Below are 11,319 nucleotides of genomic sequence, written 5' to 3'. Positions count from 1 at the left end.
AATCCACTCACCTCAGCCTCCCAAAGCTCGGGATTACAGGCTGAGCCACCGAGCCCAGCCGGTATGATACTTCTAAGGCATTTGGTGAAGTCTGCAGATTGTTGATCAGCTCTTACAAAATAAACCTTCATTTATTTAGGACCACTCTCTGAAGTTTACCTGTACTGTATTTATTAGAGATTATTCACAATTCCATATTCTATTATGCAATTCATGCTTTGAAACTACATCATGTTTCACAACTATATTTACTGGTTGTGCTAACAAGACTTGGTTACTATATTAAAATTCATACCATTAAGACAATTTTAAGTTGCTGATTTTAAATCTCTAGATTGTAGATAGAAGTTTCTTATTCTATCTTCTTAATGAATAATTGTCTATTAAAAATGATTAAGATACACACTAGAAATAGTAATAAACATAAACTAGGTTTTATAGTTCTACTTGAGAATGATTCACTTCCTTTTCTCTATTAATTGCGTTTTTATTTACTTTTTTTAAATTCAGAAAACCCTTCCTACCATTTGAAAAAGTGTATTTTGAAAATTACATAATCAATTTAATGCTTTCAAGACCACAGCAAGCCAAATCTATGATTCCTATCGTTAATATTTTAACTTAATTTAAGAATAAAATTATTTATCAAAATTCTTTTCTTGTTTTTTAAGTGGGATTTATTAAAAGGACAGAAAAGTTCCCACAGTAGGAGGGGACTCAAGGGGGTTGCCCATCAAAATCCTTTTATTTTCAAATATTAACAGCTAAAAGTATCTTAGCTTATGCCAGATATATATCTTGTCCTTTCCCTGTGTTTCTTATATTTGATTTTTTTCCCATTATGTTGATCTTAGAAAAAATTTAAACCGCAGCAAATATACTTTTATCTCAGGATACTGGAATCCTCTGTACACTGACTCTCAATTTGATTAAGCTCTATATGGTGCTTAAATACATCCTTTAAATGAGTTACTAGTGTCCAGAGTGAAAAAGAAATTCTGTGTCTTTGAGTATTCATTTTGCATGTCTTTAGAAAACATCTTTGGACCATGTAATATTTTTGCAATGAGAATTTCTATGAAACTAGTAATTCATTATGGCTATCATAAAATTAAACATTTTAGCAGAAAAAAAGCACTGAACTATGTTTTAAATTTTTTACCTTGTATTGAAATCATATACATCATGATCATTGCTTCTTAGCCAAATATGGAAGCTGAAGTTGAGAGTCAATTTTGGCAGAGGTATTGTTTGCCCAAATTAAGTAGCAGAATGAGTGTTAAAAATATATTCTCAATTGTTTTAAATTTACCACAACCCGTATATTGCTAATATTTAGAGAACTCATAGGCTCACTAAGTGTTCATTGAAGTGCCAGTTTTTCCTGTGGGCTTGTCCAAGTTACTTTACATTTTCTGTTTTTATCCTGGTGAGGAAAGTTTGACTAGAACTTTTAAATTCGAACATGAGGTATTTAACTACCCAAAAGCTAGCTTTTGAATGCATCAACAATACAATGTGGTGTGTGCCAAAATCCTCATGATGAGTGAACAGTTATGTGTGCCTTGCCCTTTTCCCTAATATTAAAAAATGGGTAAAGCAGTATCATGGCTTAAGGAGAGAACATTAAATGTGATACTGGGTCTACCATGTTCAAGGGGTTGTTGCAAAAATAAAAAATTATACTGTGTCAAGGCACTTTGAAACTTCAAGGTACAGTTGTGATCATATTATAGAAGCACTGGGATATGCTGAATTACGTAAACCTTAAATTAGTTATGTGAGCAGTGAACATCCTCTGTAGAATGTGGTAAGGCTATATTATTGACAAATGGTACCCTACAAAGACTACAATCATTTCTTCTCTTATTTTTCTTATTGTGTAAACTTATACTTGGTAATTTACAACCCTCTAATGATGAGAATATTTACCTGCTATTCTATAATTCTTCGGTTAAGAAATGCAAACAAGCCGGGCTTGGTGGCTCAGCCTGTAATCCCGCACCCTGGGAGGCTGAGGTGAGTGGATTGCCTGAGCCCGCGCGTTCGAGACCCGCCTGGGCAGCGAGACCTCATCTCTACAATAAATCAAAAAATTAGCCAGGTGTGGTAGGGCGCGCCTGTAGTTCCAGCTACATGGAAGGCTGAGGCAGAAAGATCGCCGGAGCCCAGCAGGTCGAGGCTGTGGTGGCCGGGAGTGGCCACTGCACTCCAGTCTGGGCAACAGAGTGAGACTCCAACTCAAAAAAAAAAAAAAAAAGAAAAAGAAAAAAAGAAATGCAAACATACCTAAGAATGTTTTCATTAGCTTTCAAGAGTTCTTTAAAATTTTCAAATCAAATTTCCTTTTTCTTTTAATAAAATATGTGCACTAGATTTTTAAATATAAAATTCTATAATGTTTAAAAACATTTTATATTACCTTTACTAAAAATGAGTTTACGGGAAGATTATTTATTTGAAATATAAACCACTAAGTACTTAGAAACAAATACAGTGCTGAGATATTAGCTTGTATTAATATTTAACATAGTACAATTATCAACACATTTTCAGTTATTATTTATTATATAATTATGTAAAAAAGCAGCAGGGTGTTTTGGAAGGGTTTATGAGAGATTTAAACTGAAATATGACTAGTTAATGGGCTTCTGATGAACTTGTTGTCAGTTCACTGAATTTGTTATCTCAAATAAAAGCAATTAATTGCCAGATGTTCACTTAATTTCAGCAGGTCGTTAAATTAAGTGGAATTTTTCTCTTAGAATATTCTGTTATGTTAGAATATTATGTTTTCATTTTTTCATTTTGTCATACTTACATATGACAAAAATTTACAGACACATAAAAATGTTTAAAGCTGTTTTCCTGGAGTGTTCATAAACATCCTCTCTTACCTGTAATTAGAATTTTCATTGTATCAATTAATAAATCAAGATTAAAATAAGCACATATCTTTACATAATTATTTATTTTTTACTCTTCAATAATTTAGGGAATTGTTGCTATTTGTATCTAGTTGATATAATTCTGATTATTTAACAAAATATGCTGTAATACATTTATGGGATTACTCATATGAAACTTTAATAGATAAATGAGTGTGATAAAATATTTATTTAATGCCTGTTCTGTTTGTAGTTATATGTAAGTATTTCGCACAATGCCTTTTTCAGATTTAAGACTTTATCTTGGGTTCCGTTATGTTTACATGTTTTGTGAAGTACATTCACAAACTTAACTAGGCTCTTGTTCAATAGTTTATACGTTTACCTTTTAGAGGAAATTGATACTTATAAAAAAATGAAACCTCTTGCTTCCCGGAGGTTGAATTAAGGTATTGAAATGTAGGTACACTTAAAACAAATATTATCTCATTTAATCCTTATATGATGAGGTAATTGTGATTCCCGTATTCTATACAAAACATTTGAATCTACAAAACATTCAATATCAGAAAGAGCTTGAAGATTCTAATTCATATTTGTCTATGTGAAGACTCACTTTCCCTCTATATTACAGTGGGGGTATGAGATTTATGTTTTCTAAAAACTGATGTACTTTGGTTAAATAGTCTGACAGCATAAAGTACTTAAGAGAAGTAACACATTTGCTAATTATGATAAGAAGCACCGTGACATTTATTGCTTTTAAGATTACAGAAATCATATCTATAACTTATGCCATCATGTATCATTTTAGATATTGTTTATTTTAGAGAATTAACTTTTAGAGGACATATTTCTTGCCTAGTACTCTGCCTTAGGGAAAAATAAAACTTCAAAAATCCAATAAAATCAAATGATTTATATCCTTCTTCATTTGGAGAACAAGGCAAAGGCAATTATTTTAAAACACTTGAGATTAAAATAATTGTATTTTCTCTTACTAGGACATTCTATTGATTGATAATGATTGTTTTAGAGAAAAAAATATTTTTCCTACTATGGCATGGTCACATTATTCATAAAGTTTTTGTTATCACTCTAAAGTGTAAGGCAAATATAGTATCACATCAAGATTATTTTTAGTAATTATAAACTTTTGCTTTTCCTGAAGACCTACAAAAGAGATGATTATTAATAGTGAATATGCAAAGGCTACTTGCCAATGAAAAAACAGCATAATTTAAGGAAAGAATAGGACATATTTTTCCCTCTAATATTTTTCGACATCAAAAATAAATTTGTGATCAAAATAATCCCTTTAAAACAACTGACAAAGACTTTCAAACTTATGTGTTATTCTACAAAAAAATCTGAATATGTGAAATGTATGATATAATTGGATATGACAGAGTTAGTTTGATTCTCACAACTATTTTCATAACTAAGAAAACACGAAGTATATAAAAATTGCATTTTTTAAAATCCGGAGGCTGAAAAAACATCTATAAACTATGTATTAATCAGTTTGTGTCAAATGTAAAGATTCCCCACATCTTTATTTTCTTGCTTCTCAGGAAGAGGAAGGGCAACAAACGATAGAGTATTATTGCAGGTTTAAAAAAAAAAATTCCCTTAAATCTTACTCATATTTTAAAACTTGTCTTGCAAAAGGTCATTTCCAATCTTTTAATGATGTACAACTTTTTGATTTATAAGAACACTTGATTATATTCTGATAATTCTATACAAAATATTTTAATAATGTAGTACACTTAGGTATTAATAAATTAAAATACACCCAAATGCTTCTTATGAATGCTTTAAAATATTCAGCAACTTGGATGGATTTAGAGTCAATCATACTCAGTGATCTATCACAGAAACAAAGAACAGAGTACCATATGTTCTCACTTATAAGTGGACCTTGAACAATTATAATACTATAAGAAAGGGATTGGCAGTAGTGGGAAACTGCCAGGGGAGGGGGGTGGAATTGGAAGTTGAGGGAAACTGCTAGGGGAGGGAAGGGCACACCTCATCAACAAGGGTACCTGCATAATCAACGTTTGTATACCTAACCCTGAATTGTACGCCATATCTTTAAAATAAAAAAATTAAAAATACATTTTAAACATTTTTTGAATATATATTAATTCACTTTCCTTTTTCACAGGTTTGGAAGATAAAGTATCCACGTAAATATTACCAAATTTTCCACCATTTCATTCTTCTATATCATTCACATTTTATAGTTTGAAAAAAATGCTTATTTTCAAAATTAAAGACAAGCTATCAAGCAACAAAACTTTTCTTATTAACATTTAATAGCAAAGTTGAACAGTAATAGCACTTGGAAACATGTTTAAAACCATGTAATATATCCTGTTTTGTGAGCTCTCAAAATGAAATAAAAATGAATTTTTTCTAGGACCACCCAACTAATGCACTGGACAGAGGAGATAAACATTTATTTCAAGTAATTCCATATATCCCTACCGTGCTATTCCAATTGCTTGAATATGCTTATTTTCATAAAAACTTTCATTCTCATAAAGTTTTGATTTTATTTCTCCACTTTTCCAGGTATTTCTGAGGCAACATGTACTGTGACTGGCCTAGAGATACAATGTAAATAGCCACATGATTACTAGTGTATAGCTATGATTCTGAGAGCTTCAGACTATTCCAACTTTTTAGAAACAAAACCAATTAACTTGCATTAGAGTTGCTTATTACTTAAAAATATTCTTATGTATTTAAAAATAATTTTAATTTTAAATTAAAAATCTTTGCTATAATATATTCTAAATACCTCATTTGGAAATAAAGGGAAAGTACTGGAGATGCAGGCTTTTGGAGAGTGACAGAATAACCATGTCAAAGAGATCTGAGCCAACCAGGATACCTCATTATGAGTCCTTGACTTTATGTAAGCTTACAGAAGATTGTGTTTAAACCCACACACACAACTCCCAAACAAACTACCTTTTATCCTGATGTAAGATCAAAATGTTAAAGATCTTTAAGAGTTGTATCTCCTATTAGCAAATGCTTTTTACTAGAGACTTGGACCCCACAAAACATTCTGTACAGAGTTGACTGAAGAATGTTTTTCCTAAGATACTTTGGAAAATACTAACCATTGTATTTATTTGATTCAAAACAGCTTATTCCATCTTTTATCTAAAAAAGAGCTATAAGTTACTTTGTTTCATGCTAACATTTTAAAAGTTACAATTTGATTCCTGTCTACGCTTAAACTCTTAAAGTAATAGTTTATTCTCAATACAAACCCTTAATTTATTAATTTTATCTTAGTGACTTGAGACTGAGCAGTTGTATTTCATTTTCTGTAAAACAAAGTTAATATCTACATCTTATAATAGTGTGATAGCTAAATAAAAATAAAAGTTCATACTGTATATGGCAGGAGATATATTAAAATATTAAAATAAGTATGTTTTGATCTCATCACATATTGGGGAATTATTTGTGAAAATACTTTATCTTATAATACTTGAGAGGAAATTTTTTGATCTATTTTTGTATTTTAAAAAATCCCTGCAAAAATTTTCTTAGAAAAGTTCAACTTTTTAAATTTATTTAAGGCAATAAAACTTACGCTGAGAAGGAAAATATTATCATTCATAACATCATAACTATAACTTTATTTTTTCCAAATATTTGAAGCAATATAAAGAGATGTGATAATCCTAATTATACTATTTTGTTTTGCCACAGACAAGTTGATGAAAATAATTTACTTAGTTAAAAATTAAAATCAGTGTATACATAGAATAAGTGATCTCAATTGATTGTTAAGATCTACTATTCCAAAAAATAGTATCTTGTATGTGCACTTTTAATTTTATCGACTTTGTGTCCTTGAATATAATACCGTACTTCAAATTTTAAAAAACTGAAAGTTCCTCCCTAATTTCTTCATTTCAGGAAAGAAATTGATGCAGATTTGAGTGAAAAATAAAGTAACCCCCAAAAATTGTAAGTATGTGGTACAATGAAGATACCACAGCAGAACTACTGGCATAAATTAATAATATGTTTATTTAGTAACATTACATTTGACAAGTCATTTCATTGGTACTTTAATAAACACACCTCTTTGGTTTCACCACACGAGACCCTATGATGATAGCACTGATTTGAAAGCAACACAGGATAGAACAAACTTGCAAAATAGGAGAATGCACAATATAGATAAGGTTATATTTTCATCAATCTCTGTAAGCTTAAGGTCAAGGGCTCATAATGAGGTATCCTGGTTGGCTCAGATCTCTTTGACATGGTTATTCTGTCACTCTTCGAAAGCCTGACTCTACAGTGCTTTATCTTGCCCTGTCCTTCCTTCCCTTTATTTCCAAACTAGGTATTTATAATATCATTGTTCACAATGAAAAAAGTATACATGAAAACTAAAGCTGAACAGATTCAAAGTTTTTACATTAAATATATATTTAGCATATATACATATATGTATAACATACTGTTGCCTGGATCCATCAGAATATATAATTCTTTCCAGAAAGTTAAAAGACAGAAAATCCATCAATATCATTAGTCTATAAAACCTTAAAATACCTTTAATATCTAAAGAAAAATAATTTGAAAACTAATGCGTAAAATAAAAAAAAAACTGAGACATCAACTACTTTAAGCTATTAAACGGTTCTAGTTGAAATAGGTCCTAAAAGGGGTATATTATAAAAGAAAAAAAAAACAACAACACTAAGAATCTCCCCACTCAAAAATATTTTTAAAGTTCATTGAATTTTTATTTTTAGAAAATAATTGCATTGGCAATTAAAATTTTTTTATTTTAAAGATGTGGGATATATCAAGGTTAGGTGTAAGTTTTGAACTTATTAAGCATGTTCTTAATGATTCTAATTAGCTATCTGCTAGAATGTTTAATTTTATATATTTGAATACAAAAATAAACTTTTAAAAGTTCTCTCATTTAGATAAAGCCTTTGAAATGCATATGTCATATATAATCAACTTCTTTTTTTGAAGTCATCAAATCACTCTTGACAGGTAGGTCAATCTCAGAGCTTTTCCTCGACTAGCAAAGTAATGAGAACATTTAATAATCGAAACTAGCTGAGTACTGACCTTCCAAATTACTTTTTATACAACCACAGTTTTCTGGATGCAAAAAGTCCTGATAATTGCTACTACCCATTATTAAAGAAACAAACACCATAAAACCCACACACACAACTCCCAAATGAACCACCTCTAATCTTGATGCAAGATCAAAATATTAAAGATCTTTGAGAGTTGTATCTCCTATTAGCAATGTTTTTTACCAGACACTTGAACCCTACAAAATATATTCTGTGCAGAATTTACTTAAGAATGTCTTTCCTAAGATACTTGGAAAAATACAATGGTAGGCCTTGATTTACTTGATTCAAAATTGTTTATTTGGTTTTCCTTTTATCTAAAAAAAAGCTATGTTAATTTGGATTATGTCAATTATTTTTTAAAATTACAATTTGATCCCTGTCTATGCTTAAACACTAATAGTTTATTATCAATACAATTTTAGCATAAATTGATCTGACTATAGAGACCTATAGGTTTCCTCTAGAGTCTTTTTCAACATTTATCTCCCAAAACTGACAAACAACAATATGAAAATACCTTAAAATTTTCAAGTCTATTCATGATTATTTGTTAAATATATTAAAATAGTTTCCACTACGTTATCTACAAAGGACTTGAGCTATCTTAATATTTAGAAAAAAACAGTAAAAGTATGAAAATTTTGAAAATTATTTTGAAATTTAGGTTACAGAAATTCCTTTATAGAAAAACCATGACACAATTATTCATTATCTAAAATACTGACAAGAATCAGTATTTTTGTTACTGATGGGAAGTTGTAAAACAGGATAAGTCAGTAAAACTGCATTCTTAGAAATGTTTAAAGTTTTCATAAGCCAGACTCCACAAACTATTTTGCTAATTTTTAAAAAAGGTAAATCGAAAGAAAATTATAATTTGAATGCTCCTTGTAGTTCAACAGAACTGGAATACTCAATTGAGTCCTTAACCAAAAGGTTAGCATCTCTGCTACAACAAGATGACAACTTAAAAAAAAAAAAAAAGATATACATACCAGTATTTATTCTAGTACACTAATTGTTTATGAAGCTTTTTTTCTAATGGAGACTCTACATGAAAAACAGAAGTAGATGACTGTATGTTATTCTATTTCAGTATGCATTAGTATAAAGTCACAATTCAAGAGATATATATGTATTTTTAGGTATCTTTTTAAATCATACTGCGTAAATCACATTAAAGAAGATTTAGGCACTGCGATTCAGAAAAGTCTATACTCCTTCACTGCTAATTGCAAAGAAATTGATTACCTGTACCAAAAAATATTTTGATTATCAACCATTTGAACATATGATTTCACTTATTTGCTGCTCTTTGATACTGAGTTAAAGCAGATGCAAATCGATCCTTTATTGTCTTGGGCAGTGGCTAAACTCATGTAAATTGAGAAGGAAGGGAGAAGTGTTGTTTTTCATAAAAATTCTTTAATCATTCCATAGACATAAACATACTTAAATGCTAAATACCTGATCTTTTTGAATAAATGCAGACCTACCTTGATTTCCACATTAAGCCTCTATTCATTTCCATGAGACAATGTTTTCACAAAATGTAAGGCAAAACAGGCGTTAAATTACTTAACAGAACTCATAATTTAAATAATTAAAACTAATTTGTGTTTAAAGCTATTTGCAGATTTATTAGAGAAACAAATACAAATATGCATTTCTACAGAACTGGTTTTTTTTTCCAAAATGAGCTCAAAACTTGTTCCACAGTTTTACTCGCTTAAATATCTATGGTAACCCGAGTATTGGCTTCTGTACCACTTGTAATGAGACAATTGCCTTTCCATTGCAATTATAAAAAACTATTTAAAAAAAATTCGGCACATACACGTTAAATATTTTTCTTTAAAAAAATAATCTAATCAAAATATTGAATACTTTAGATTTAAACAATATTTTATTTACAAATCTGATTTGATGTACTTTATTAATTATACAAGGTAATGCTTCAATTTTCAAGAACAGTTGTTTTTGTTTTGTTTATATAGACCAGTGGAATGACATCCTATCTAGTAATATGTACTACACTTCAAATTTTTTCAAAATTAACATGACAAGTTTTCTAGTACTTTCATTTTTTAGAAAAAAATGTTATTTAATTGGGGCACATATCTGATGAAACAAAAAGTAACATGCAGAATTCCAAAAATAATCGGTTAAAGTAATATGATACTTACCCTTTATGTAAAAAGACATCTATGAGAAACAGTGCATAACAATATATGTATTCATGTTTATGAGAAACCAAGCAGAAGGCAAAATGAGTTCATCCTGTTTTCTAATCATGTGCAATTTCATATGGCTGTTTGCATCGGTTAAATAAAGTGTGTACATTAAATTTATAAGACTGTATTGCACTCAAAATTATTATGTATAGCCATGCTTGCCCTGTATTTAATGAGTGATGAATTTCTCCTACTAACAGAGTAACTAGTTTCAAATCATGCCTGTGATGTAAAGTGTATTAAATTATATTTTCCTCTCCTTTCAACTGCTGCCTTGGAAAGCAAGACTCTCCTTCTCAGAGAAGACTTACAGTAAATAAAATTTACTTCAAGGCTCAGTGAGGAATCAGCACACGAATCAAGAATGCAATATGAGAATGTATTAAAAGGAATGTGATTATCAGTACTTTTGTTGAAATCTATTACCACCATTAAAATTTCCACGGAAAGATAGTGCCTGTAACATAAGAATTCCATTCATTGTTAAATTACTAAAATCTACCAATTTAATGCTTTCATACTGTTTATTTTTCCAATAAAAAAATAAATCTCATACATTATAAGTGGTACACAAAAACTGGGATAAAATTTATCAGATTCTTGATAGCACCATTTACACATTCTTAAAGTAAACATTAATATGCACTTTCTTAGAAAGCGATATAAATATATAATACAGGACGTGCTAACCTCTGTTAACCATCTGAATGCGATGGAAGAATCTATCTCTACTGTGCAGGTAGGCTTGTGCATGGTGGTGTGGCAATATAATTTTAAAAGTTTGTTACAGATGTGATGGGAAGCTGGAAGGAGTCGAATAAGCAGAAAAAAGAGCTTAGATCTATTGTAAGCAATGAGTCGAAATGAGCCGTTACAGGTTAGACTTTATCTTTGTTTCTGATCATTCAATGAGAAAATGACTTCCACAGAAATAGATACATTTAACTGTTTCAGGAGTGGGGTGGGTGAGGTGAAGTAGGATTGAAAGTCCTACAGGTAATAGCAATAACTGGAAGTGCAGACGAAATTGGTCTTCAGTGCAAAGAG

General features: G+C 30.0%; 1 protein-coding gene across 3 annotated transcripts in view; it reads right to left on the bottom strand.

Annotated features, from left to right (window-relative positions):
• Positions 1–10,777: 10,777 nt before the first annotated feature.
• Positions 10,778–11,319, bottom strand: part of NOVA1 (NOVA alternative splicing regulator 1) — a 158,367-nt gene continuing 157,825 nt past the window's right edge. For all 3 annotated transcript variants that reach the window (XM_021713984.1, XM_008061160.2, XM_008061161.2), the window contains one exon: positions 10,778–11,319. This exon is cut by the window's right edge and continues 4,171 nt beyond it. The gene's annotated coding sequence lies outside the window, so the exon portion shown is untranslated.

Source organism: Carlito syrichta, unplaced genomic scaffold, assembly GCF_000164805.1.
Source record: "Carlito syrichta isolate Samal-C Ts95f unplaced genomic scaffold, Tarsius_syrichta-2.0.1 Scaffold305121, whole genome shotgun sequence".
NCBI lineage: Eukaryota > Metazoa > Chordata > Mammalia > Primates > Tarsiidae > Carlito > Carlito syrichta.
Note: the sequence above shows the minus strand (reverse complement) of the source record. Positions and strands in the feature narration are given on the sequence as shown.